At 43.9% G+C, this 27,532-nt stretch overlaps 1 non-coding gene across 1 annotated transcript; it reads left to right on the top strand.

The window, feature by feature from the left end:
• Nucleotides 1-22,554: 22,554 nt before the first annotated feature.
• Nucleotides 22,555-22,628, top strand: TRNAI-AAU. Its single transcript has one exon. It is a non-coding gene; the product is annotated as a tRNA-Ile (tRNA).
• Nucleotides 22,629-27,532: the final 4,904 nt, after the last annotated feature.

Consider the following 27,532-nt stretch of genomic DNA (forward strand, 5'->3'; position numbering starts at 1 on the left):
GCATTCATTCATTCATTCAATCGTATTTATTGAGCGCTTACTGTGTGCAGAGCACTGTACTAAGCACTTGGGAAGTACAAGTTGGCAACATATACAGACGGTCCCTACCCGACAACAGGCTCACAGTATAGAAGGGCAGATACAAGGTAATCAGTCTATGACCAACATGAGGCTCACAGTCTTAAACCCAGTATTACAGATGAGATAACTGCCCAAGGTCACGGGACAGAGAAATGGCAGACCCAGAATTAGAAACCAGGTCCTTCTGACCCCCAGGCTCATGAACTACCCACTAAGCCATTCTGACTAGATGCCAAATCTATGCCAAGTCTCCTATGTCCCAAGCACTATACTAGTCACTGAGGTAGATACAAGATAGACAGTTCAAACACAGTCTCTGTCAAACACAGGGCTCACAGTAGAAAAAGTAGGGCTCTTGTCCCTGTTATACAGATGAGGAAACAATAAGATGAGCAGTCTTGCTCATCCAAGGTCACACGGCAGATTGGGGCAGAGCTGGGATTAGATCCCAGGACTCGTGATTCCCAGCCTTTTTGTAACTCTGGCAGTCTTCTGGTCCTCTCAGCTCCTTCTAGGCAGGGAGCAGGTTTCTTCTAGATTGATTGTTTTGGGCAGGAAATGTTACTGTTATATGGTACTCTCTAGGCACTTAGTACCATGCTCTGCACAAAGCGCTCAATAAATATAATAGAATGATTGATTCTGATGATACTTGACAGCACCCTTTGTCCTCTAATCATTCCAATACAGTTTCATCATCTCTCTCTGAATCTGTTCAGATAACAATAATCCATCCCCTTCTCTCCCTTCTGTGTCTCTCTCTCTCTGCCTCTCTGGCTCACTGGCTCTCTCTTTGTCTCTTTCTGCCTCTGTCTCTGTTTCTATCTGCCTGTCTCTCTTCTCTTTCTCTCACGTTTTTCCGGTCGAGAAAACTGGCTTTAATTCTCCCACACGTTCCTGGAAAATGGCGTCAAAAATGGCTACTTTCTGTTATCTCCGTATTATCCAGTCTGCATGCAATGGCGACAGAGGATGACTTGCTCAGGTAATGAGGCGCCATCATCATAATTTAACCAACGTAGTTCTGCTTGGTGGCAATATGGAGAAATTATTAATTAGCCAATTTTATAATAGAATATACAGAGGCTTTCTCTCAGCCCGAGGGGAGAGTGCTGTAATTTACCAATATCAGACAAGTTAAATGACAAAAATGAGGCCGAACAGGCAGAGGGAAGAAAGAGGAGACTAACTGCCATGGGCTTTGGTGGAATACAAGGGGGCGAGAAGGAGGGAGAGAGGAAGAGATTTATCCTAATTTGCTGATGAGGCTCATTGGTAGTGACCATTCACGAGGTCGTTTGCAATGTGTCCCAGACTGAGAATTATGACCAGATAGAAGAAATGGGAAATTAATTTGTTTTAAATGATACCAGACATTATCAAGCACAATGACATTCTGTTCCCCCCAAAATGACTTCAAATGAAGCATTTTATCCTGCCCAGAATACTACGTAGGCCACCCTGGAAGGAATGTCTTGTAAATTCAGGCCCCGCTGACCCCACAGAGAGGAGCAAAGGAACAAAGATCTGCCTGCAGAAGTGGACTTAGCTAGAGTGATAACATCTCATGTGGCTCAGTTGAAAGAGCATGGGTTTTGGAGTCAGAGGTCAGGGGTTCAAATCCCGCTCTGCCAACTGTCAGCTGTGTGACTTTGGGCAAGTCACTTCACTTCTCTGTGCCTCAGTTACCTCATCTGTAAAATGGGGATTAAAACTGTGAGCCCCCCGTGGGACAACCTGATCACCTTGTAACCTCCCCAGCACTTAGAACAGTTCTTTGCACATAGTAAGCGCGTAACAAATACCATTATTATTATTATTATTATTATTATTATTATTATTATTATTATTATTATCTCCCTAAGATGCCAAATATAGAACCCTAGGATCTCGGAGAAGAAAGGTCATCTCGTTCAGTCCTCTGTTCCCGGGCCTGGTTCGTTCATTCATTCATTCATTCCATCATATTTATTGAGCACTTACTGTGTGCAGAGGACTGTACTAAACACTTGGGAGAGTACAATATAAAAATAAACAGAGACTGTCCCTGCCCATGACAAGCTAACAGTCTGGGGGGGGGGGGGTGAATGATTGAATCACCTGCTAAATATGTCGGAACAATTCAATTTCCTTTTCAGATAGACCTTGTGGACAAAAGGGAATGACCAGTGGAATCTGCCTAGGTTTCAGTAAGTGGAATCTTCCAGAACAGCCTCACTGTTGAATTTTTGTTAACGAGATGGTTCTTACAGGGTTGCCTAGCTCTGCCGATCCATCAGTGGTATTTATTTATATTTGTTTCACGGTATTTGTTAAATGCTTTCTTACTATTCTAAGCGCTAGGGTAGATACAAGTTAATTAGGTCAGACAGTCCTCATCCCACATGGGGTTTACAGTCTAAGTAGGAGGAGGAACAGGTAATGAATCCCCCTTTTACTGTTGAGGAAACTGAGACACAGGGTAATGAAATGACTTGCCCAAAGTCCAACAGCAAGAAATTGGCAGAGCCAGGAATAGAACCCAGGTCCTCTAACTCCAAGGTCCAGGTTCTTTCCTCTAGGCCACACAGAGCCCCCATACTAAGGATTTGCGGGAGTACAATTCAGAAAAGAAGGTATAGATGATTATTATTTATAAATAAAGGGAGCAGTAGGAAGATCGAGCACCAGAGAGGGAGAAGAACGAATATGCCGGAAAGAAATAAAAGAATTGAAAGTTAGCTGTTCGCTGTTCCTTGTTAGTACAGTGTTTAATATCACCATGCTTAGAACAGTGCTTTGCGCATAGTAAGTGCTTAATAAATGCCATCATTATTATTATTATTATTATGCAGGAGACTGGGGTTCGATTTCCTATCGGGGAGGAAGAGTTTAGAGAAGAAAGGACTCTCTACTTGATGTGGTGATGAGCAGTTACCGGAGGGTTTCGAGGAGGGGAGAAGACTGTATACAGTGACATTTGAGAAAGTCAGTCTGGGTTCTATTTTAATGCCCGTCTCCCCCTGAAGACAATAAGCCTCTTGCGGGCAAGAATGGTGTCTACCTAATTCTGCTGTATTGTGCTTTCCCAAGTGCTCAGTACAATCTTTTAGACTATAAGCTCCATCTGGGCAGGGAACATTTCTACCAATTCTGCTATAGTCTACCCTTCCAACCATTTTTATACGGTGCTCTGTACCCAGTAAGCTCTCAATAAATACCATTGATGGATTGAGTACGGACTGAAGTGGGGAAGGGCTGGAAACAAGGAGGCCAGTGAGGAGGATTACGGTTTCTTGTTCCATGTCACTCTATTCAAAAGGGGGTTGTAAAAAATCATTAGAAAATTTCAGGCACGGGCAGTCATCATAGAGGACTCTGTCCACGCAGATTTGGGATTTTGGCTGCAAGACTGTGTTTTTCTGCAGACTTATTGATTGAGCTAGAGCAGCTGTCTTGTTGATGTCTCATGCTTGTCTTCCTGCTCTCTCTTCCTTCGTTGGAAAGAAAACACAAAATCGGGTTTGTTGGTTCTTTTGGAATTTAGATCGGCAAGTCTTCTGTAGCACTCTCTGTTTCCAAAAAGCGGGGTTTCTCAGACTGAGGGTCAGAGACGGGAGTCCAAACAATTGTTGAGGAAGTAGAAATGGATTTAATTATCACACACTACTTCTAATAATAATGCTAATGCTAATAATAGTAATGTTGGCATTTGTTAAGTGCATACTATAGGACATAGCACTCTCAATTTCCAAAAGGCAGGGTTTCTCAGACTGAGGGTCAGAGACAGGAGTCCAAACATTTGTTGAGAAAGTAAAAGTGGATTTAATTATCACATACCACTACTAATAATAATGCTAATTATTAATTATCATTAATAATTACTCAATAAATAATAATCAATTAATAACTAATAATAAATTAATGAATAATTGATGATGATAATAATAATGGTATTTGTTAAGTGCTTTCTTTAGGAAATAGCACTCTCTATTTCCAAAGGGCAGGGTTTCTTCTCAGACTGAGGGTCAGAGACAGGAGTCCAAACATTTGTTGAGAAAGTAAAAATGGATTTAATTATCACATACTACTACTAATAATAATGCTAATGCTAATAATAATAATGTTGGCATTTGTTAAGTGCTTACTATAGGTCAAGCACTGCTCTAAGTGCTGGGGTGGATACAAGCTAATCAGGTTGGACACAGTCCTTGTCCCACATGAGGCTCAGAGTCTCAATCCCCATTTTGCAGATGAGGGAACTGAGACACAGAGAAGTGAAGTGACCTGCCCAAGATTGCCCAGCAGACGAGTGGCAGAGCCAGGATTAGAACCCAGGACCTTCTAACTCCCAGGCCTGTGTTCTGTATACTAGGCCAGGCGGCTTCCTCTGTGTTTACTATGTGCAAGCTAAACATAGGAAAATGACTCCTGGTTCTTTAAAGATGTCTCATTTTAAAGGTTAATGTTGTCTTTAACTTTTTTTTTCAACAGCACTGTTTGTGGTTACATGGTCTGCCCTCATCTACAAGACTTCCTAGACTGTGAGCCCGTTGTTGGGTAGGGACTGTCTCTATATATTGCCAATTTGTACTTCCCAAGCAATTAGTGCGGTGCTCTGCACACAGTAAGTTCTCAATAAATACAATTGAATGAATGAATCTATGACAGGTCTGACACTTCTGCTTCCTTCTTCCATTCCTCTCCTCTCTCCTGGGCGAGGGAGGAAGAAGAAGGTTGAAGAACGAAAATCATCCACCCAAGCCGGCAGGAGCAGGGACTAATCTGACCCACTCAGGTTGGGTGTGGGAGTTGGCAACGGGATAAGTGGTTCCATCTCTCACTTAGATGGGCATGAGGGTGTCAGAATTCCCAGGGCAGCATTAGGGCACGTGGCACAGAATCCGTCTCCGGAATGGGCGCTCTCTCCCCAGCTGTGGGATCGGTGGTGAGGGAGTGAACTATCCAGAGCACAGGCAGGTGATGAAAGGAATCCTCCCCCAAACCCTGACCAATTCCGGCTCTTCCATTTAGCTGTGTGACCTTGGGCAAACAGTATGGCCTAGTGGATAGAGCTCGGGCCTGAAGCGTGGCTTAGTGGAAAGAACATGGGCTTTGGAGTCAGGGGCTGTGGTTTCTATTCCCAGCTCTGCCACTTGTCTACTTTGTGACCTTGGGCAAGCCACTTAAGTTCTCTGTGCCTCAGTTACCTCATCTGTAAAATGGGGAGTAAGACTGTGAGCCCCATACGAGACACAACCTGATTATCTTATGTCTACCTTAGAGCTTAGAACAGCGCTTGGTACCTAGTAAGCGCTTAAGAAATACCATAATTATTATGATTATCAGAAAGTCACAGATTCTAATCCCAGCTCTGCCACTTGTCTGCTGTGTGAGCTTGGGTAAATCACTTCACTTCTCTGTGCCTCAGTTACCTCATCTGGAAAATGGGGATTGAGACTGTAAGGCCCCCACATGGGACAGGGACTGTGACCAACCCGATTTGCTTGTATCATCCCTAATGCTTAGTACAGTGCCTGGCACATAGTAAGCACTTAACTAACACCACAATCATCATTTACCTTCCCTGTGCCTTGGTTTCCTCATCTAGAAAATGGAGATTAAGACTGTGAGCTTCAGGTGGGACAGAGACTGTGATTAGTTCGGTCTTACCCCAGTTCTTAGTACAGTGCCTGGCACATAGTAAGCATTTAACAAAGCCATTTAAAAAAACAAAAAACAAAAAGGCAGTCTGAAGAAAATGGAAGTTGGGTACCAGTGTGTTCCTGGAAAGCCCACACCCAACTAAAGTTTTTGATTAAACACCCAGAATTTAAAGAGGTCATTGAGTTCTGTTGCCTTGTCAGCATGCTGTTCTCTGATTATAACAATAATAATAATAATAATGGCATTTATTAAGCACTTACTATATGCAAAGCACTGAACTGAGCATGTACTGTATGCAGAGAATTGTACTACGTACTTGTACATATCCTTGATCTTGAGGAGCTTAAAGTCTAGTGATGCACTTGATAGTCATTTCCCCCTGCCCCATAGTACTTATGTACATATTCATAACATTTATTTTAATGGTTGTCTCCCCTTCTAGACTGTCAGTTCCTTGTGGACAAGGAACATATCTACCAACCCTGTTTTATTGCAGTCTCCAAGCACTGTAGTACAATGTCCTGCACAGAGTAAGTGCTCAATAAATATCATTCGTTGATCGATTGATAGATTGATGTACTGACAGAAAAAAAGAGGTAGAAAACAAAGTTGGTGTGGCATTCTCTGACAAGGACTGGTTCTCTGCAAAGATACATCACAAACAAATTGTGCTTCTAGTGTTTGCCCAAATTTACTTATATTAATGTCTGTCTCACCTCCCCCAGTTCGTAAGCTTGCTATGAGAAGGGAGCATGTCTGCTAATTCATTCAAACATTCATTCATTCATTCGTATTTATTGAGCACTTACTGTGTGCAGAGCACTGTACTAAGCGCTTGGGAAGTACAAGTTTGCAACATATAGAGACGGTCCCTACCCAACAGCGGGCTCACAGTCTAGAAGGGGGAGACAGACAACAAAACAAAACATATAAACCAAATAAAATAAATAGAATAAATATGTACAAGTAAAATAAATAGAGTAATAAATATGTACAAACATGTATACATATACACAGGTGTATTGTATAATTGTATAATTCTGGTGTATTGTACTCTCCCAAGTGCTTAGCACAGTGCTCTGCCCATAGTAAGTGCTCAATACCATTAATCGATTGAAAGATCAAGAACTGGCCCTCTGCCACTCCCCGACCCATCTTTGCTGCTCTCTGCAAGGTTCACGCTCTGGATCATTGTATCTGTGCGTGTACATGTGTGTACATGTAAGTGTGTGTATGTCGGTCTGTCTGTGCATCCCCAAGCCTGTGACATTTTTCCATCCCATGGTGCCAGTGAGCCCATCGATCGATCGATCAATTGCTTGATCACCAGTAAGGTCCAGGCCTCCCTCTAGGATCTTGAGAGAGTTAAGATGCTTTTTTAGACTGTGAGCCCACTGTTGGGTGGGGACTGCATCCCTTAGGCAGTCGTAGAATGGCACCGTTGAGGCCCCTTGGCTTATTTATTAAGTGCTTACTATCTACCGCAGGGCTTAGACCACTTCTTGGCACATAGTAAGTTCTTAGCAAACACCATAATTATTATTATTATTACTTATTGAACCCCTGTTGTGAGCAGAGACCTGTACTGAGTGCCAAGCCCTAAACTGGGCACTTGGGCACATACGGTGGAAGACTTAACCTTTACCCTTGAGGATCGTACAGTCTAATTTGCACACATTTATTCTATTTATTTTATTTTGTTAATATGTTTTGTTTTGTTGTCTGTCTCCCCCTTCTAGACTGTGAGCCCACTGTTGGGTAGGGACCATCTCTAGATGTTGCCAACTTGTACTTCCTAAGTGCTTAGTACAGTGCTCTGCACACAGTAAGCGCTCAATAAATACGATTGAATGAATGAATGAATGACTGTCTCTATATGTTGCCAACTTGTACTTCCCAAGGGCTTAGTACAGTGCTCTGCATGCAGTAAGTGCTCAATAAATACGATTGATTGATTGATTGATTGCCAGTGGTTCTAAAAATTGATGGCGAATTAAGCAGTTCTCCAAGATAAACCTTCAACCATGAAGAAAGAGTTTGAAATGCTGCTTCTTTCAGAGCAAGTGCCCCATCTGTGGAGAATCAGGCATGACTGGGGCCTCCAGTTTTTTGTCAAGAACCCCCAGAGCCTGTTACGTGTACTCTGGAATGGGCAGCTGTTTTGACACAGAGACAATTTGCAAAGATGCTTTGGGAAGAAAACTCCTCCCTTACGTCCTGAAATCACCTAGGACTCCCTTGCAGGTGTCAAGTTGATTTAAGAGCTGAATTTGTGGTCAGAGGACAGGGGCTGTCCAGGTCTGCTGGTGAGAGGTAGGGACTCATGTCTGCTTGACTGCCAACATTCAGAGGCCCTTTGCATTAAGCCACCCCTGGGTTGAGACACGCATTTCCACTGTAAAATTGCTGAGAAAAGAAAGTCCTGCACTCCAGGGAGTCAGAATATCACCCTGTCCCTAGCTACATCTAGCAGTTATCTATCAATCAATCAATCAATCATATTTATTCATTCATTCATTCAATCGTATTTATTGAGCGCTTACTGTGTGCAGAGCACTGTACTAAGCACTTGGGAAGTACAAGTTTGCAACATATATATACATTTATTGAGCGCTTACTGTGTGCAGAGCAATGTACACAGCACTTGGAAGAGTACAATATGAGAGAGTTGGTCGACACATTCCCTGCCCACAGGAAACTTACAGTCTAGAGGGGGAGACATTAATATAAATAAATAAATTATGGATATGTACGTAAGTGCTGAGGGCTTATGAGAGGGTGAATAAAGGGAGAAAAATCAGGACAACGCAAAAGGGAGTAGGAAAAGAGGAAAGGAGGGCTTTGTCAGGGAAGGCCTCTTGGAGGAGATGTGCCTTCAGTAGGGCTTTGAAGCAGAGGAGAGCACAGGCTTTGGAGTCAGAGGTCATGAGTTCAAATACTGGCTTCACCAATTGCCAGCTGTGTGACTTTGGGCAAGTCACTTCACTTCTCTGTGCCTCAGTTACCTCACCTGTAAAATGGGGATTAAGACTGTGAGCCCCCCATGGGACAACCTGATCACCTTGTAACCTCTCCAGTGCTTAGAACAGTGCTTGGCACATAGTAAACGCTTAATAAATGTTATCATTATTATTATTATCTGTTGGACACGAAAGATGCTTACTTGGAAAGCATCTTACTTGCCTACTAGGAAAGCATCTTAACTCTCTCAAGCTTCTAGAGGGAGGCCTGGACCTTACTGGTGATCAAGCAATCAATTGATGGATGGTATTTATTGATGGTCAACCTCTAGAACTTTAAATCTAAGCCACCTTGAACTTTTTTACCTATTCTCAATTTGCCCTAAAACATCCTTAACCATTATCTCCTTCTACACTGAAGGAAAACTGAAAATTGATTATTTTGCTCTATACTTTCCCCTGCACAGAAATGAATTCCACACTGCAACTAACAATAAGCAAAGAATGTTTCCATTTGTTTCGACTCCACCAACTTTCGGCTCCACTGTGTAATTTCTAATTAAGGGACTCCAGGATCATCCAATCCACATCTGACAAACTACTAGATCCTAGGAGGGTAAGCTAGGGACCACATGTAAAGGACTTCATCCAGTAGGATAAGAATAAAACGCCAATTCTAGGATTTATAAAAATGGAGTGACAAACAGACAAAAAGAGAAAAATAGACGTAGAGAAACAGAGAGAGGAGAGAGAAACTGATATGTTCCTTTGAGGTCTAAGGATGGCATACCGAGAGTTGTGTGTATGTGTGTGTATCATATACACTGATACATGACCGATTATCTCTTCCAATCAATCAGTTGTATTTACTGAGTGCAGAGCAGTGTACTAAGCTCTTGGGAGAGTACAATATCACAGAATTGGTAGACATGTTCCCTAGAGCTTACAGTCTAGAGGACTGTAAAAGACATTTCGATATGTCACCTCTTCCTGAAATGCATTTACTCCTGGGAACCAACTCTGCCTCTTGAATTCACTACATAATAGCATAATAATAATAATAGCAATAATAATAGTGATAATCGTAATAATATTAAAGATTTACTATAATAACCATCATATTTCTAGACTGTGAGCCCACTGTGGGCAGGGATTGTCTCTGTTGCTGAACTGTGCTTTCCAAGTGCTTAGTACAGTGCTCTGTACACAGTAAGTGTTCAATAAATACAACTGAATGAATGAATCATATTTATTAAAGATGTTCTAAATGTCCAGCACTGCGCTAAGCCTTAGAGCAGATACAAGATAATGGGAGCAGACAGGTCTGTGTTCCACATGGGGCATCCAGCCTAAAAGAGCGGGAGAACAGTGATTTTGTCCCCCTTTTACAGATGAGGGAACTGAGGCCCAGAGAGGTTAAGCAATTCACTCAAGATCGCACAGCAGACTAATGGCTGGAAGCTAAGATTAAAACTCGGGACTCCTGACTTCTAGTTCCATGCTCTTTCCACTGAGCCACACTATCTCTCATGTTCCAGAAGCCACTGCTCACTCGCCCACACACACAGAACACATACAGACAGACCCCTTCAAAGCCCTACTAAGAGCTCACCTCCTCCAGGAGGCCTTCCCAGACTGAGCCTCCTTTTTCCTCTCCTCCTCCCCATCCCCCCATCTGCCTTACCTCTTTCCCCTCCCCACAGCACTATTTATTTTACTTATACACATTTACTATTCTATTTATTTTGTTAATGATTCACATATAGCTATAGTTCTATTTATTCTAACAATTTTGACACCTATCTACATGTTTTGTTTTGTTGTCTGTCTCCCCTTCTAGACTGTGAACCTGTTGTTGGGTAGGAACTGTCTTTATATAATAATAATATTAGTTTTGGTATTTGTTAAGTGCTTCCTATGTGCCAAGCACTGTTCTAAGCGCTGGAGGAGACACAAGGTAATCAGGTTGTCCCAAATGGGGCTCACAGTCTTAATCCTCATTTTCCAGGTGAGGTAACTGAGGCATAGAGAAGTGAAGTGACTTGCCCAAAGTCAGACAGCTGATAAGTGTCAGAGCTGGGATTAGAACCCATGACCCCTAACTCCGAAGCCTGCACTTTTTCCACTGAGCCATACTGTTTCTCTATAATAATAATGATGACATTTGTTAAGCGTTTACTATGTGCCCAGCACTGTTCTAAGCGCTGGGATAGATACAAGGTTAACAGGTTGTCCCAAGTGGGGCTCACAGTCTTCATCTCCATTTTACAGATGAGGTAACTGAGGCCCAGAGAAGTGAAGTGACTTGCCCAAAGTGACACAGCTGACTAGTGGCATAGCCGGGATTCGAACCCATGACCTCTGACTCCAAAGCCCAGGCCCTTACCACTAGGCCACGCTGCTTCTCATGTTGCTGATTTGTACTTCCCAAGCGCTTAGTAAAGTGCTCTGCACACAGTAAGCACTCAATAAATACTTTTGAATGAATGAACACCTGCATACAGGCATACCCAGTCACAGGTGGATCCACCCTTGTCAGGTTACCCCAGGGAAGATCGAGACATCACTGTTCTAGAGGCACCCCAGGATGTCCCTTCTAGATTGTGAGCCCACTGTGGGCAGGGACTGTCTCTCTTTGTTGCTGAATTGTACTTTCCAAGTGCTTAGTACAGTGCTCTGCACACAGTAAGCGCTCAATAAATACAACTGAATGGATGGGGCACAGAGAAGTTAAGTGGCTTGCCCAGTGTCACATGGCTGACAAGTGGTGGAGCCGGGATTTGAATCCGTGACCTCTGACTCCAAAGCCCTGGCTCTTTCCACTGAGCCACGTTGCTTCTTAAGTGCTGCGAGGTTGAGGGAGGGGTGAATAAAGGGAGCAGATCAGGACACCACGAAAGGGAATGCGAGATGAGGAAATGAGGGCTTAGTCAGGGAAGGCCTTCTGGAGGAGGTGTGCCTTCCGTAAGGCAGTGATAACAGTGAAACAGCCAATCTGGCAGCCTCTGCTGGGGCAAACCTTCCCAGTACACAATGTCAGCCTGAGCTCGGTGGATGTATTGATCGTCTGCTCAAGGTGAATCTGTAGGTATCCAGCTGATCGCCTGCTATGCCCAACAGAGGAGCAGACTCTGTGTTCATATCTCTTCTGCATCCCAGAATTTGTCCTAGGGATAACTTAAACAGCCAACTCACAAGACAAGACATGGGGGGACAGCGGGGGGTGAAGGCCTCTCCCAGACAGGCTTAGTCCAGTGGTCTGGGCCCAGAAAAGCACTCAATAAATACCACTGATTGATTGGTCTGGTGCAGTTTACTGGGTGCCTTGGCTCTGCCCAAATCACGCGATCTCTCTTTCGGGATGCTAAACTCTGGAACCCAAAGGAGAAATAGCAAGAGACGGGGAAAGACAAGGAAATAAGAGAAGGGGGAGGAGGAGATGGAGGAGAAGGAGAAATAGGAGGAGGACGAGGAAGAGAAGGATGAGAGAAGGAAAAAGAGGAGAAGGAAAAATAGGAGGAGAAGGAAGAGAAGAATGAGGAGAAAGACATGGAGAAGGAAAGGGCAAGGAGGAGGAGAAAAAGAGGGCAAGAAGGAGCAGGAGAAACAGGAAGAGGAAGAAGAGACGGGGGAAGATAAGGAGGAGGAAGAAGAGAAGGAGGAGAAGAGACTGAATGGCCCTGACTCTTTGGTCTAACTCCAGAAGGGAGCTTATCTTCCCCTCAGTCATCTTGATTACCCTTTTGCACACAGTGTTCTGGGAGAAGGAGGTGGACAAGGAGAGGAGGAGGAAGAAGAGGAGGATGAGGAGGGGAAAGAGGAGGAGGAGAATTAGAAGGAGGACTAGGAAGAGGAGAAATAGAAGAAGGCTAAAGTGGAGGAAGGGAAGGACTAGGACAAAAAAGGAGGCGGAAAAGGGAAGAGAAGATGTAGAATATTCCCTCAATCATACCTACAAACCCCAAGGATACAAGATCCACTTAAGCTTGTCTCCTCCTGATCCTCCTGACCCCAAGGCCTTTGGCCCTCCTGCCCATCTGGGATGCTATGCCAATCCTTACCGCTGCTTGCACAAGCCGGGACTTCCCACATCCAAACCACCGGAGACATTTTCTGTATCCAACCAAATCAATCACCAATGCCTTTGTCAGCATCTAGACTTCGTGCTCCTCGTGGGCAGGGAATATGCCTACTGTCTCTGATGTGTTGTACTCTCCCGAGCACTTAGTAGAGTGCTCTGCACACTGTAAACGCTCAACAAATACCACTGACATTGATCGGTTGATCTAGAGTCTTTCTGGATGTGATGACTAAGAGATATTTATCCACAGAACATATCCTTTCACCCACCAGGCCCCCTGGGGTCAGACACCCCAAGGGCGAACAGTTTTACAGAAGAACCAGAGCACCACACTCAAATGCAAACATCATCCTCAATCTTGTTTAATAATTTCTTGTGGTACTCAAGTGCTCACTATGTGCCAGGCGCTGTACTAAGTGCTGGGGTAAATACAAGATAATCAGGTTGGACACAGTCCTGTCCCACATAGGGCTCACAGTCTTAATACCCATTTTACAGGTAACTGGGGCACAGAGAAGTGATTTGCCCAATGTCACACGGCAGACAAGCAGCAAGGCTGGGATTAAAACCCAGATCTTTCTGACCCCCAAGTCTGTGCTTTCTCCGTGCTTCTCTTTCCTTTGGGAATCATAAAATATTCCAGATACGCTATCCTACCTGGGATCTCTTTTGTCCAAGACATCTAGCCTTCAGGTATCGACAATGAATCCACCCCACTCTTCAAAAGAGCAGCCTCTGGATTTTATGACTGAAGAAATTCATCTGTATTATAATTAAGAGCCCACAGGCTACTTTTAATTGCCATGGACGTTTAATAAAAAAATCATATCTAATTCTCATAATACTCCACTATTATGATTCACTCCTATCCTTAATCTAAAAGAGATCTTCCCTTGTTGATGGTAAACTCACTTACTCTCCGTTTTTCTCTTTCTCTCTCACGCACACCCCATCAAGGCAAGAACTCACATTTTGACGGAAATAGGCACAGATGTGCACTTGAGATTAAAATAACTTCACTAACAATTTCTTTGGTGGAAGTTATTTAAAACCGCCAAAGGCAAAACAAGCAGAACTTGAGCGAAATTTCTGGACTTAAAACAATTACACTGAGCTCGAATGTAATGTCACTACATGACCAACCAGCCAGAAGAAATGCTAGAATCGGAGGCAGGCAGACGTGAAAGGATTAGTCATTTCCGGCTAAGTCAATTGAGGAAAAAAATAGTCCATTAACAACCCAATCCTCCTCCCCAACGCTTTGTAGGCCGAACTCCCTGCTAGGGTTTTCCTTCACACTGTTGTTTCCCTGAATCATCAGAGTTATTGGAGCCATTTTGTTTTTCTGGTATTTGTTAAGTGGTTGTCATGTGTCAAGCACTGTACTAAGTGCTAGGGAAGACACAATCTAATCACGTTGGCCGCAATCCATGTCCACATGGGGCTCACAGTCTTAATCCCCATTTTACACGTGAGTTAACGGAAACACAGAGAAGTTAAGAGATTTACCCAGGGTCGCAAGCAAAGTGGCAGAGGTGGGATAAGGAAACGGGTCTTCTGATTCCCAGGCCTGTGGTCTTTCTACTAGGCCATGCTGCTTCTCATTGAGAGAAATGGGATGTTTGCAAGGTAATCAGGTCAGACATCCTTAACCCTCTGCAGGTTCACAGTCCAAGAGGGAGGGAGAATAGGTATTAAATCTCCATTTTACAGATGAAGAAACTGAGGCACAGAAAACTGACTTGCTCAAGGTCACACAGCAGACAAGTGGCAGAGCTGGGATCAGAACCCGAGACTGTGCTTTATCCATTAGGCCACGCCGCTTTTCTAATCGCTAAATTCATTCATTTGATTATTCATTCAATCGCATTTATTGAGCACTTACTGTGTGCAGAGCACTGCACTAAGTGCTTAGAAAGTACAAGTTGGCAACATACAGAAACACTTGTAAAGTGACATTATGAAACTAAATGTCTGTAGGAAGCAACGAGACTTCCAAATAGAACCAGTAACTTAGTTTCAAGCTCCCTAACATGCAAACGTTCCCTTTGACTCCTTTATCGATCCAGGATCGTAGTGAAGGTCAGTGGGAAAGCCTCAAATGAGTCCAAGCACCTGTCACCCACAGGGTTTCTGACAAATGAGAAGCCAGGCTACCAGCTGAATTTCAGTTTAGTTATTTTTGTTTTAATGTATGTGTGAATCAATTAATCCTGTCATAGAAGGGCATCGTAAACTGTGTGCCAGAGTTAATGAGTCAGACATTATCACATCATTACGCCAGATGGCATAATGTAGCATGTGTTGTTTGTCATAATATACACTGCCACGCTTAACAACCATTAATTGTTTACATGCGCAGTCATATTTTTCTTCAAAGAACCTTCAGCGACTGGTTTGTATTCTGAAAAGCTTTGTAAGCGGATGATTTACAGGGAATCCATCAATCAGTGATATGTATTCATTCGTTCAATTGTATTTATTGAGCGCTTACTGTGTGCGGAGCACTGGACTAAGCGCTTGGGGATTTACAGGGAATCCACCAATCAGTGGTATTTATTCATTCATTTAATTGTATTTATTGAACGCTTACTGTGTGCGGAGCACTGGACTAAGCGCTTGGGGATTTACAGGGAATCCACCAGTCAGTGGTATTTATTCATTCATTCAATTGTATTTATTGAACGCTTACTGTGTGCGGAGCACTGGACTAAGCGCTTGGGGATTTACAGGGAATCCATCAATCAGTGGTATTAATTCATTCATTCAATCATATTTATTGAGCGCTTCCTGTGTGCAGAGCACTGAACTAAGCGCTTGAGAAGTATAAGTCAGCGACATATAGACATGGTCCCTACCCGACAACGGGCTCACAGTCTAGAACGGGGAGATGGGCGACGAAACAAAACACGCGGACAGGTGTCAAGTCATCAGAACAAATAGAATTAAAGCTAAATACACGTCATTAACAAAATAGAATAGTAAATATGGACAAGTAAAATAAATAGAGTGATAAATCTGTACAAACATATAAACAGGTGCTGTGGGGAGGGGAAGGAGGTAGGGCAGGCGGGTGGGGAGGAGGAGAGGGAAAAGGGGGCTCGGTCTGGGAAGGCCTCTTGGAGGAGGTGAGCTCTCAGTAGGGCTTTGAAGGGAGGAAGAGAGCTGGCTTGGCGGATGTGTGGAGGGAGGGCATTCCGGGCCAGGGGGAGGATGTGGGCCGGGAGCAGTTCCTGTGAGCAGAGTACTGTACTAAGCACTTGGAGAGTCCAATATAACAGAGTCACTATTCGCTTTCCCTGCCCGTGAGGAACTTAAAGTCTAAAGGGGGAGACAGATACCAAAGAAGTCACACCCTCTAGACTAAGTTCGTTATGAGCAGGAAACGTGTCCACTAATTCTGTTGCATTGCACTCTCCCAAGAGCTTAGTACAGTGCTCTGCTCCTAATAAGTGCTCAGTAAATACCGTGGATTGATTGTGGTCTGATTCTCTACCTAGTCTCCCTCCCTCTTGGACTGTGAACCTGCAGAGGGTTAAGGATTCTGACCTCATTACCTTGCAAACGTCCCTTTTCTCTCAATGAGAAGCAGCATGGCCTAGTAGAAAGACCACAGGCCTGGGAATCAGACCTTGCGACTCTTCTTGAACAACTCAAACGTCTAGTCCTTTAACAAAAGCTCCAATGGGCACCTGATGCTGTCTCAGCCACCGACCCGGTGACCCGTTCTGTCACTTAAGGGGGCGGTTTTTATTAAGCCCTTACTGCAGCCTGAAGCATTCAAGCACATAAAAGATAAATGATTTGCTCAGGGTCATACGGCCGGTCAGTGGCAGGGGTAGGATTAGAACCAAGGTCTCCTGATTCCCAATCACCTAAGAATCAAACATCTCTCATCACCAGCCATGAGGTGATACTAACTCCAACACCGTTTTCCCAGACGGGACTTGTTTTGTTTTGTTTTTAAGATATTTGCTAAGTAGTTACTAGGTGCCATGCACTGTATGAAGTGTGGAGTAGATAAAAGATTGGACACAGTCCATGTACCACATGGGGCTGACAGTCTTCATCTTCATTTTACAGATGAGGTAACAGGCACAGGGAAATGAAGTGACTTGCCCAAGGTCAAACAGCAGACAAGGAGCAGAGCAGGATTAGAACCCAGGTCATCTGACCCTTTCCACTAGACCACACTGTTTTTCCTAGGACATGTGAGAGGACGACATTCCCAAGCGCTTAGTATAGTGCTCTACACACAGTAAGCACTCAATAAATACGATTGAATTAATGAATATTCAAGCAGCTACTCTATGAAAAACTGAACAGAAGCCCGCATAAGCTGAGAGGGCAGTTAAAAAAACCTTATTAATAATAATAATAAAAATAATAATGGTATTTGTTAATCACTTACTCTGTGTCAAGCACTGTTTTAAGTGCTGGGGTAGATACAAGCTAATCAGGTTGGACACATTCCCTGTCCCACGTGGGGCTCACATTGTTAATCCCCATTTTACAGATGAGTTAACTGAGGCACAGAGAAGTGACTTGCCCAAGACAAGCAGACAAGTGGAGGATCCGGGATTAGAACCCAGGTCCTTCTAACTCCCAAGCCCGTGCTCTATCCACTGGGCAATGCTGCTCCTTAAACACTTAAAGTCAGTCAGTCAGTCATTCGTAGTTATTGAGCACTTAATGTATGCAGAGCACTGTACTAAGCACTTGGGAGAGCACAACAATAAACAGACACATACCCTGCCCACAACGAGCTTACAGTCAAGAGATACCATTGTTACCAAATAGCACAGCTATCACTATTATTATTATTATTATTCCCAACTGCAAGTCCAGTTTAAGAGCTCTGAGCTGAGTTCAGTCTGCCTCCTGTGTTCAGTGGGACCATGATTCCAGGAGCCAATGGGAATTTATTTTATTTATTTACATTTATTTATATTAATGTCTGTCTCCCTCTCTAGACCGTAAGCTCACTGTGGGCAGGAAATATGCCTGTTGATTGTTATATCATCAATCATATTTATTGAGCGCTTACTGTGCGCAGAGCACTGTACTAAGCGCTTGGGAAGTACAAGTTGGCAACTTGTACATATATTGTACTCTCTTAAGTGCTTAGTACAGTGCCCTGCACATGGTAATCGCTTAATAAATACAATCGAATGAATGAATGAATTGCTAACAGCTCCAGAGACGCTGAGTCCTGGGCGGGCCCGGTTCTGTGTGGTTTGTCTCTCCAGGAGTCAGGGCTCCGGGGGGAAACCCGCTATTTATCCCTTTCGTCCGAACAGATGGAAGAATAGATAGGTGAGCTTGCATCTGGCAAACGGACAAAATTGCTCAGAATGAATAATTAAAACCCACCACCTATCTGCGGGACGATCCATCACTCTGACGACTTCAGTTCCCACTCCCTGGCTAGAGTCTTTCTACAGGAAAGGCCTTCACGTAAGAGAGAGCTGCCCAGAGAAGAAGCGGGGATGGTTGGAGCGAGGGGCTGGGAGTCCAAAGGACCTGGGTTCTAGACCCGGCTCTGCCACTTCATTCATTTATTCAATCGTATTTATTGAGTGCTTACTGTGTGCAGAGCACCGTACTAAGTGCTTGGGAAGTACAAGTTGGCAACATACAGAAATGGTCCCTACCCAACAGCAGGCTCACAGTCTAAGAAGGGGGAGACAGACAACAAAACAAAACATATTAACTAAATAAAGTAGATAGAATAAATATGTACAAGTAAAATAGAGTAGTAAATATGCACAAACATATATTCATATATACAGGTTCTGTGGGGAGGGGAAGGAGGTAAGGCCGGGGGAGGGGGAGGAGGGGGAGAGGAGGGAGGGGGCTCAGTCTGGGAAGGCCTCCTGGAGGAGGTGAGCTCTCAGTAGGGCTTTGAAGGGAGGACTACTTGCCTGCTGTGTGACCTTGGGCAAGTCGCTTCACTTCCCCATGCCTCGCTTACCTCATCTGTAAAATGCGGATTAAGACCGTGAGCCCTGTGGGAGGCAGGGACTGTGTCCAACGCATTTTGCTTGTATCCGCCCCAGCACATAGAAGAGTTCCTGGCACGCAGTAAGTTGTCGGTTCTAATCCCATCTCTACCACTTGTCTGCTGTGTGACCTTTGGCAAGTCACTTCACTTCTCTGGGCCTCAGTTACCTCATCTGTAAAATGGGCATTGAGACTGTGAGCCCCAGGTGGAACAGGGACTGTGTCCAACCCCATCTGCTTATATACTTATAACTTGTACTTCCCAAGCGCTTAGTACAGTGCTCTGCACACAGTAAGCGCTCAATACGATTGAATGAATATACTTCCCAAGCGCTTAGTACACTGCCCTGCACATGGTAAGCGCTCAATAAATACGATTGAATTCATTTATTGAGTGCTTACTGTGTGCAGACTCATTCATTCAATCGTTATTTATTGAGCACTTACTGTGTGCAGAGCACTGTACTAAGCACTTGGGAAGTACAAGTTGGCAACGTATAGAGAGGGTCCCTACCCAACAGTGGGCTCACAGTCTAGAATATACACCCCAGCGCTTAGTACAGTGCCTGGCACATAGTTAAGTGCTTAAGAAATACCATGAAAAATTACAGTGATTATTATTATCATTATTATTATTATTACTAAAGAGAAGCACTATCTGCATACTTGTTCCAGGTCTCTCACCCCCTTGGAGGGAGTTGTCTCGCCCATTCAGTGCCAGGGAAAATGGTCCCCTCTGGACTCCAGTTTGCCAGGCAAGTAGCGGAGGTGGGATTAGAACCCAGGTCCTTCAGACTCCTAGCCCCATGCTCTATCCACTAGACCACGCTGCTTCTGGCTACCCCAGGCCCCCAAGCTAGCCCGGTCCTGCTGTGGTCAGTTGCACAGGGGTGGTCCCAGGGGAGGGGTAACAGGAGACAGAAAACGCAAGCAACAAGCTTCAGGGCAAAATGGAAGGGTTTTTGTTTTCATTAGGAAATGAGACACAGGGCCAAAAAAAAAAGATGTCAAATCAGCAGACTCACATTCTCTGGGCAGAGGCTGAGATTGAGGATAATTGTAGAAAGCCTTTCAATATCTACAGACGGTAATGAATTCTGTAATCCTGACCCACTGGATATGAGCTATACAATTACTCTGAGTATATTTAGAATAAATAATCCATAAACGCACGCAGCTCAGGACACGCACGGCCCCTGATTGAGAAGGCCTCAGCTAAAGGCAGGATTACTACTGCATTTGAGGAAGGAGGAAGAGGAAAAGGATGAAGAGGAAGAAGTGAATTATCAGGTTGGGTGCTGTCCCTGTACTACCTGAGGTTCACAAGGAAGAAGGAGAAGCAGAGGGAGAAGAGGAAAGCCATGCCTTATTTCTGTTTCCAAAGAGAAGGAGTGGGGAAATGGTCTAGTGAACACTTTAGGCTCAATGTACCTTCCCATCCTCCTGTCTCTCCCCACTTCAGTCCATACTTCACTCTGCTGCCCAGATTATCATTTTTACAGAAGTGTTATGGGCATGTCACTCCCCTCCTCAAAAATCTCCAGTGTATCAAGCAAAAACTCCTCACTATTAGCTTCAAAGCTCCATCACCTCGTTCCTTCTTACCTCTCTTTCCTTCTCTCCTTCCACATCCCAACCCCCACACTCCACTCCTCTGGTGTTGCTGACCTTCTCACTGTTCCTCGTTCTCGCCTGTCCCGCCATCGACCCCTGGCCCACATCCTACCTCTGTCTTGGATTGCCCTCCCTCCTCAAATCCGCCAAACAATCACACTTCCCCTCTTCAAAGCCCTCCTGAAGGCTCACCTCCTCCAAGTGGCCTTCCCAGACTAAGCCCCCTTTTCCTCAGCTACCCCTCCCCTCCACGTCACCCTGACTCGCTCTTTTTGCCCTACCCCTACAACATATTTTATATATGTACACATTTATAATTCTATTTTCTTATATTGATGCCTGTTAGCTTGTTTTGATGTATTAATAATAATAATAATAATGATGATGGCATTTATTAAGCACTTACTATATGCAAAGTACTGTTCTAAGCTCTGGGGAGGTTACAAGATGATCAGGTTATTCCATGGGGGGCTCACAGTCTTAATCCCCATTTTCCAGATGAGGTAACTGAGGCACGGAGAAGTGAAGTGACTTGCCCAAAGTCACACAGCTGACAATTGGTGGAGCTAGGACTTGAACCCGTGACCTCTGACTCCAAAGCCCGTGCTCTTTCCACTGAGCCACGCTGCTTCTCTATATATGTGTATATATTTATAATTCTATTTATTTATATTGATGTCTGTTTACTAGTTTTGATGTCCACCTCCCCCCTTCTAGATTGTAAGCCCAGTGTGTGCAGGGATTGTCTCTCTCTCTTTATTGCTGGACTGTACTTTCCAAGTGCTTAGTACAGTGCTCTGCACACAGTAAGCGCTCAATAAATACGATCGAATGAATGAAAGCTGCTGTATGAACCCATTCATTCAGTCAGTCAACCATATTTATTGAGCCTTATTGTGTGCCGAGCACTGTACTAAGCGCTTGGGAAGTCCAAGTTGGCAACATATAGAGACGGTCCCTACCCAACAACGGGCTCATGGTCTAGAAGGGGGAGACAGACAACAAAACAAAACATGTGGACAAGTCGTCAGAACATTCAGCATTTATAATAATAATAATAAAATAATAATAATAATAATAATAATAATGGCATTTATTAAGTGCTTACTATGTGCAAAGCACTGTTCTAAGCACTGGAGTCCCCATCTTCAACTCTCCAAATCATTTAGATCAACTGTTCCAGCGCTATTTACTGACTGGAGAAAGCAGGACCTCTGAAACTCTCTCACACCCCCACACATCCCCCTCCAGTTTTGATAGAGCATTTCATCACAAATAGAAGATAAGGGAAGCGCTTAGTACAGTGCTCTGCACACAGTAATCGCTCAATAAATACGACTGATGAAGGGAAGGGTGCAAATCCGGCCAGATTTTATTAAATGACAAATAACTCTTCCCCTTTGGTATTTTAGGATGCCTCTACCTCTTCTCTCCCTGGAACTTTCCCTCCCTTTTTGATATCCTCTCGCTGATGTAATTGATGGTGTGTGGTAAGCACGCAGTTTAAATTCCTGTACTCCGGGGAGTCAGAAAGTCCTAGATTCCAACCCAGTTCCGCCACTTCTCTGCTGTGTGACCTTGGGCTAAATCACTTCACTCCTCTGTACCTCAGTTACCTCATCCATAAAACGGTTATTGAGGCTGGGAAATCCAATGGGACATGGATTATGTTCAATTTGATTAGCTTGTATCTACCCCAGTGCTTAGTACAGTGCCTGGCATTTAGTAGATGCTAAATAAACCATAAAAACATACCCAATGGTTGTTTGATAAATTCTACTAATACCACTTTTGGGACCCTTTCCCACCGAACTGCATTTATCACTACTTCGCAGTGATTACCTTCATATGAGGCCTCTGCAAATACTATCAACATTTTTTTTTGCATCAAAATTCATTTTTCAATGTATATATAGGTTTGATAGTCATGATTCCAAGTTTTCAACAATCTCATCCTGTGCTCTAAATAGTACATCTGTAAGAATTAATGATCTTCCAGAAATGTGATATAACTTCAGTTGTGGCTGAGAGAAAATAGGCCATTTTATTGTTTCAGTGTCACAATTTCTTTTTAACATTGTTCCTTTGTCAATCGGTTAGTCAATCAAATTTATTGAGAGCCTACTTTGGGCAGAGCACTGTACTGAGCTCTTGGGAGAGTATAATTTTGGCCAGTTAGCTCAGGTGGTTAGAGCGTGGTGCTAATAACGCCAAGGTCGCGGGTTCAATTGCTGTACGGGCCACTGGCTTTTATTTAGAGAAGCAGCAAGGCTCAGTGGAAAAAGCACGGGTTTGGAAGTCAAATGTCATGGGTTCTAATCCCAGCTCTGCCACTTGTCAGCTGTGTGACTTTGGGCAAGTCACTTAACTTCTCTGTGCCTGTTTCCTCATCCGTAAAATGGGGATTAAAACCGTGAGCCCCAAGTGGGACAACTTTGATTACCTCAGTGCTTAGAACAGTGCTTGGCACATAGTAAGTGCTTAACAAGTACCAACATTATTATTATTAAACAGACACATTCCCTGCCTGCAATGAGCATACAGTCTAGAGGACTTTTGTTTCATAACTTGCACTTCCCAAGTGCTTAGTACAGTACTCTGCACACAGTAAGCACTCAATAAATATGATCAAATGAACGATCAGTTTCTGCAATAAATGACGTTCCAAACAAAAAGACATGATTTCAAAAATTTGTAAAAAAAAAGTGTTTATTTATGAGATTTAGCTCTTTACAAATGAACACTTCTAATATTTCTGTTTTTCTGTCACTCTTTTGCATGTTTCCCTACCCCTTACTAGAGCTTTCCCTCTTAAAGAGATAACCTCTTAACAATATTTTTTGAAGAAGCCGAGACCTAAATTCCTCCGATTCTCTGGCATCGAATTTCTTTATTTTTTCCCCAGTAAATCTTCTGGGGACTGTCCAGTGGAAAATTATATGAGTTTGTCTGATGTTTACCCAAAGAATCTCCTCTTAATATATGCTAGTTAATGTTTCGCCACCAGCCTGGCCCAGAAAAGTGGGTGTTTCTGGGAAAAGTGGGTGTTTCTAGACTGTGAGCCCGCTGTTGGGTAGGGACCGTCTCTATATATTGCCAACTTGTACTTCCCAAGTGCTTAGTACAGTGCTCTGCACACAGTAAGCGCTCAGTAAATACTATTGAAAGAATAAATGGGGTTCCCTGACCCTAGCTTCCTGGCTAACATGTTGTAGTGTGTAGTTCTGCACAACCTGTAGTTTCTACAGTTTCTTTTCCATGTCTTCACTCTCTATAGTCAGTGTTTCCACATCACCCCACTTCTGATCTCCAGTGGTTTGTCCCACCCCTGTGAGAGCCTCACTGCACCACATTGGACAGAGCCCGGCCCTGAGAGTTAGAAGGACCTGGGTTCTAGTCCTGCCTCTGCCACTTGTCTGTTATGTGACCTTGGACAAGTCACTTCACTTCACTGGGCCTCAGTTACCTTAAAATGGGGATTAAGACCGTAGTCCCTACATGGACTGTGTCCAACCTGATTAGCTTGTAAGCAGCGTGGCTCAGGGGAAAGAGAACGGGCTTGGAAGTAAGAGGACATAGGTTCGAATCCCGGCTCTGCCACTTGTCAGCTGTGTGACTTTGGGCAAGCCACTTAACTTCTCTATGCCTCTGTTACCTCATCCGTAAAATGGGGATTAAGACTGTGAGCCCCACGTGGGACAATCTGATCTCCTCGCATCCTCCAGCCCGTAGAACAGTGCTTTGCACATAGTAAGCGCTTAACAAATACCATCGTTATTATTACCCCAGCACATAGTAAGCGCTTTACAAATGTCAAAAAAAAATTTGAAATAACAGTGTTCATAAACCCCAGCTGAGCTGGTTCTGTCGCCGGAGAGGGGTCCCAGAGACAATCTGTTCCATGACTTGATGTCTGACTGCACGCAAAGACTATAAGCTCCTTGTCGTCAAGGATCACATTAACCAGCTCTGTTCTACTCTAACTGTGCTCAGTTCCTGCATCTGTAAAATGGGGATTAAAGCTGTGAACTCTATGTGGGATAGGGACTATGCCCAACCTGATTATCTTGCATCTACCCCAGTGCTTAGTACAGTGCCTGGCACATAGAGCTAAAGAATTTAGGTTGTAAGCTCCTTGTGGGCAGGAAATGTGTCTACCAACTATGCTATACTGCACTCTCCCAAGTGCTTAGTATTTTGCCTGGAACATAGTAAGCGCTTAACAAAGACCATAAAAAAACTACCAAAGAAAAAAACCCCTCAGAGTGGAAAGAGCACAGGCTTGGGAGTCAGAGGTCATGAGTTCTAATCCCATCCCCACCACTTGTCTGCTCTGTGACTTTGAGCAAGTCACTTAACTGCTCTGTGCCTCACTTACTTCATCTGTAAAATGGGGATTAAGGTGGTGAGCCACATGTGGGACAACCTGATAACCTTGTATCTATCCCAGCGCTTAGAACAGTGCTTGGCACGTAGTGAGTGTTTAACAAATACCATTATTATTATTATTATTATTATTATTATTATTATTATTATTATTATTATACACTGAGTGTCAGTCATTCTGTCAATCATATTTGGCTCAATGGAAAGAGTACGGGCTTAGGAGTCAGAGGTCTTGGGTTCAAATCCCAGCTCTGCCAATTGTCAGCTGTGTGACTTTGGGCAAGTCACTTTACTTCTCTGGGCCTCAGTTACCTCATCTCTAAAATGGGGATTAAGACTGTGAGCCCCACATGGGACAACCTGATCACCTTGTATCCTCCCCAGTGTTTCGAACAGTGCTTTGCACATAGTAAGCACTTAACAAATACCATCGTTATTATTATTATAATACACTGGTTGTCAGTCATTCTGTCAATCATATTTATTGACTGCTTACTTTGTGTGGAGCGCTGTACCAAGTGCTTGGAGAGCACAATATAACGATAAACAGAAACATTTCCTGCCCAAAATAAGCTTATAGTCTAGAGGGGGACCAGGAAAGAAGATGCAGAAGGCCCAGCACAGCTTCTCACCACTCCAGAAAATCAGCTCAGGAATGGGTTCTGTCTAGCTAACACTTACAGAAGATGTTAGTCTGGTTTTCCTCCAAGATTCCTGTCATCCCCAGGAGGAAGAAGGTTGGGAGGCCTAGAAAGTTGTCCAAACTCCTCTCCTTTTCCTCATCCTGGGGCCAGAGGACTTCACCCATCTCAAGGGAGGAGGGGTAGAGCTCAACGTTGAGAAGAAACGTAGAAATCACTGGCCTGGGAGTCGGAAGACTTGGGTTCTAGTCCCACCTCTGCCATTTGCCTGCTATGTGACGTTGGGCAAATCACTTAACTTCTCTGGGCTTCATCTTTAAAATGGGGATTCAACATCCGTTCTCCTTCTTGTGTAGAATGTGAACCCAAGTGGGACCTGATGATCTTGTATCTATTCCAGGGCTTAGTACACAGCGCTTGTGTATATATGTACGTATATATTATTCTATTTATTTTATTAATGATGTGTATATCTCTATAATTCTATTTATTTACATTGATGCTATTGATGCCTGTCTACTTGTTTTGTTTTATTGTCTGTCTCCCCCCTTCTACACTGTGAGGCTGTTGTTGGGTAGGGATTGTCTCTATTTGCTGCCAAATTGTACTTTCCAAGAACTTAGTACAGTGCTTTGCACACAGTAAGGGCTCAATAAATATGATTGATTGAATGAATGAATGAACAAACACCACGATTATTATCATTATTATTGCTGTTATTATTATCTTTTCCTTTCTTCTCCCCGGGCCACAGGGGCAAGGCCAGAATCCCGGATTTGGGGACAGTCCGGAGAAAGAAATACCCTAGGAACAGTCCTGCAGAAAAGGCGGAACACAGAGAGCAAGCTGCAGAATAGCTTCGTGCAATTTCTCCCGTAAATAATTGAAACCTTTAAAGAAATGCCTTTGTCTCGTAAACCCTACAAGTGCCGGTATGTTTCTCAACAAAGATACCAAGGGATGGGAAATAAGGGGACAGGGGAGGGGATGGAGTTATTGAAGCCACTTCCCAGAGGCCTCCCCATTCTTCTGTTCCCGGAAAGCAGGGACATTTTTTGACAGCAGATTCAGCAGGACAAAGGGAATCACCACGGGATCTGTCTCTGGACACCTGGGCCATCGGAAAGGGGCTGTTTTGCTGCCAAGCTCCCAGGAACCTGCCCATCATGATCAATTTGTTGGCAGGACAGAGCTTGGAAAATCTGACTCCCGCTGCCTTCCCTTGGAATAGAAACTGTCTCAGATGGTGGGGTGAGGGGAGGCAAGATGCATTTGGATGCAAGACAGGAACGGAGAAGAGACAACGGCGACCCAACCTGTTCCTATGGGTCAGAAGCAACTCCAGATTGAAATATTTCCTCCTGTCTAAACAGGCCTTATCTTTCACTATGGGCAGGAAATGTGTCTACCATCTCTGTTACATTGTCCTCTCCCAAGCGCTTTGTACAGAGCTCTGCACAGCAGTAGGTGCTTAATAAACACGATTGATCAATTGATTATCTTTGCAAGTCAGTCTACTTAGTGTAACTGATTAATAGTACTAGAGCTCCCATCATTCCCATCACTCCCATCGCCCTCTCTTTCCTTGCCCCTTATCATCTCTCTCTCTCCAGCCCCCTTTCCTGGAGGCAACACTGAAAGACGGGTAGAAACAACCCTAAATAACTCCATATGTGACGAGGAGTAGATATTTTGTCCTTTCCCTCAAGTCCCATGGTGCAACACCCATTCATAAGAGCAGTCAACCTGATGGAGAGTTGAAGCAGTATGGCGTGGTTGGATAGAGCACAGTCCTGGGAATCAGAAGGTCATGAGTTCTCATCCCGGTTCTGCCACTTGTCCGCTGTGTGACCTTCTTCACCCCTTGTCCCCTCTGCTACAGCTGTGCCACCATCATTGTGGCTCTGGAGTCTTCTGCCACCCTGACAGTGAGGCATAACCTGAGACAGAGAGTCGGTCCTGCCCGATATGGGTGGTATTATTACTCTATTTATTTATTTATTACTCTATGTATTTATTTATTTTATTTGTACACGTTTATTCTATTTATTTTATTTTGTTAATATGTTTTGTTTTGTTGTCTGTCTCCCCCTTCTAGACTGTGAGCCCACTGTTGGGTA

The sequence above is a fragment of the Tachyglossus aculeatus genome, chromosome 17 (assembly GCF_015852505.1).
Source record: "Tachyglossus aculeatus isolate mTacAcu1 chromosome 17, mTacAcu1.pri, whole genome shotgun sequence".
NCBI lineage: Eukaryota > Metazoa > Chordata > Mammalia > Monotremata > Tachyglossidae > Tachyglossus > Tachyglossus aculeatus.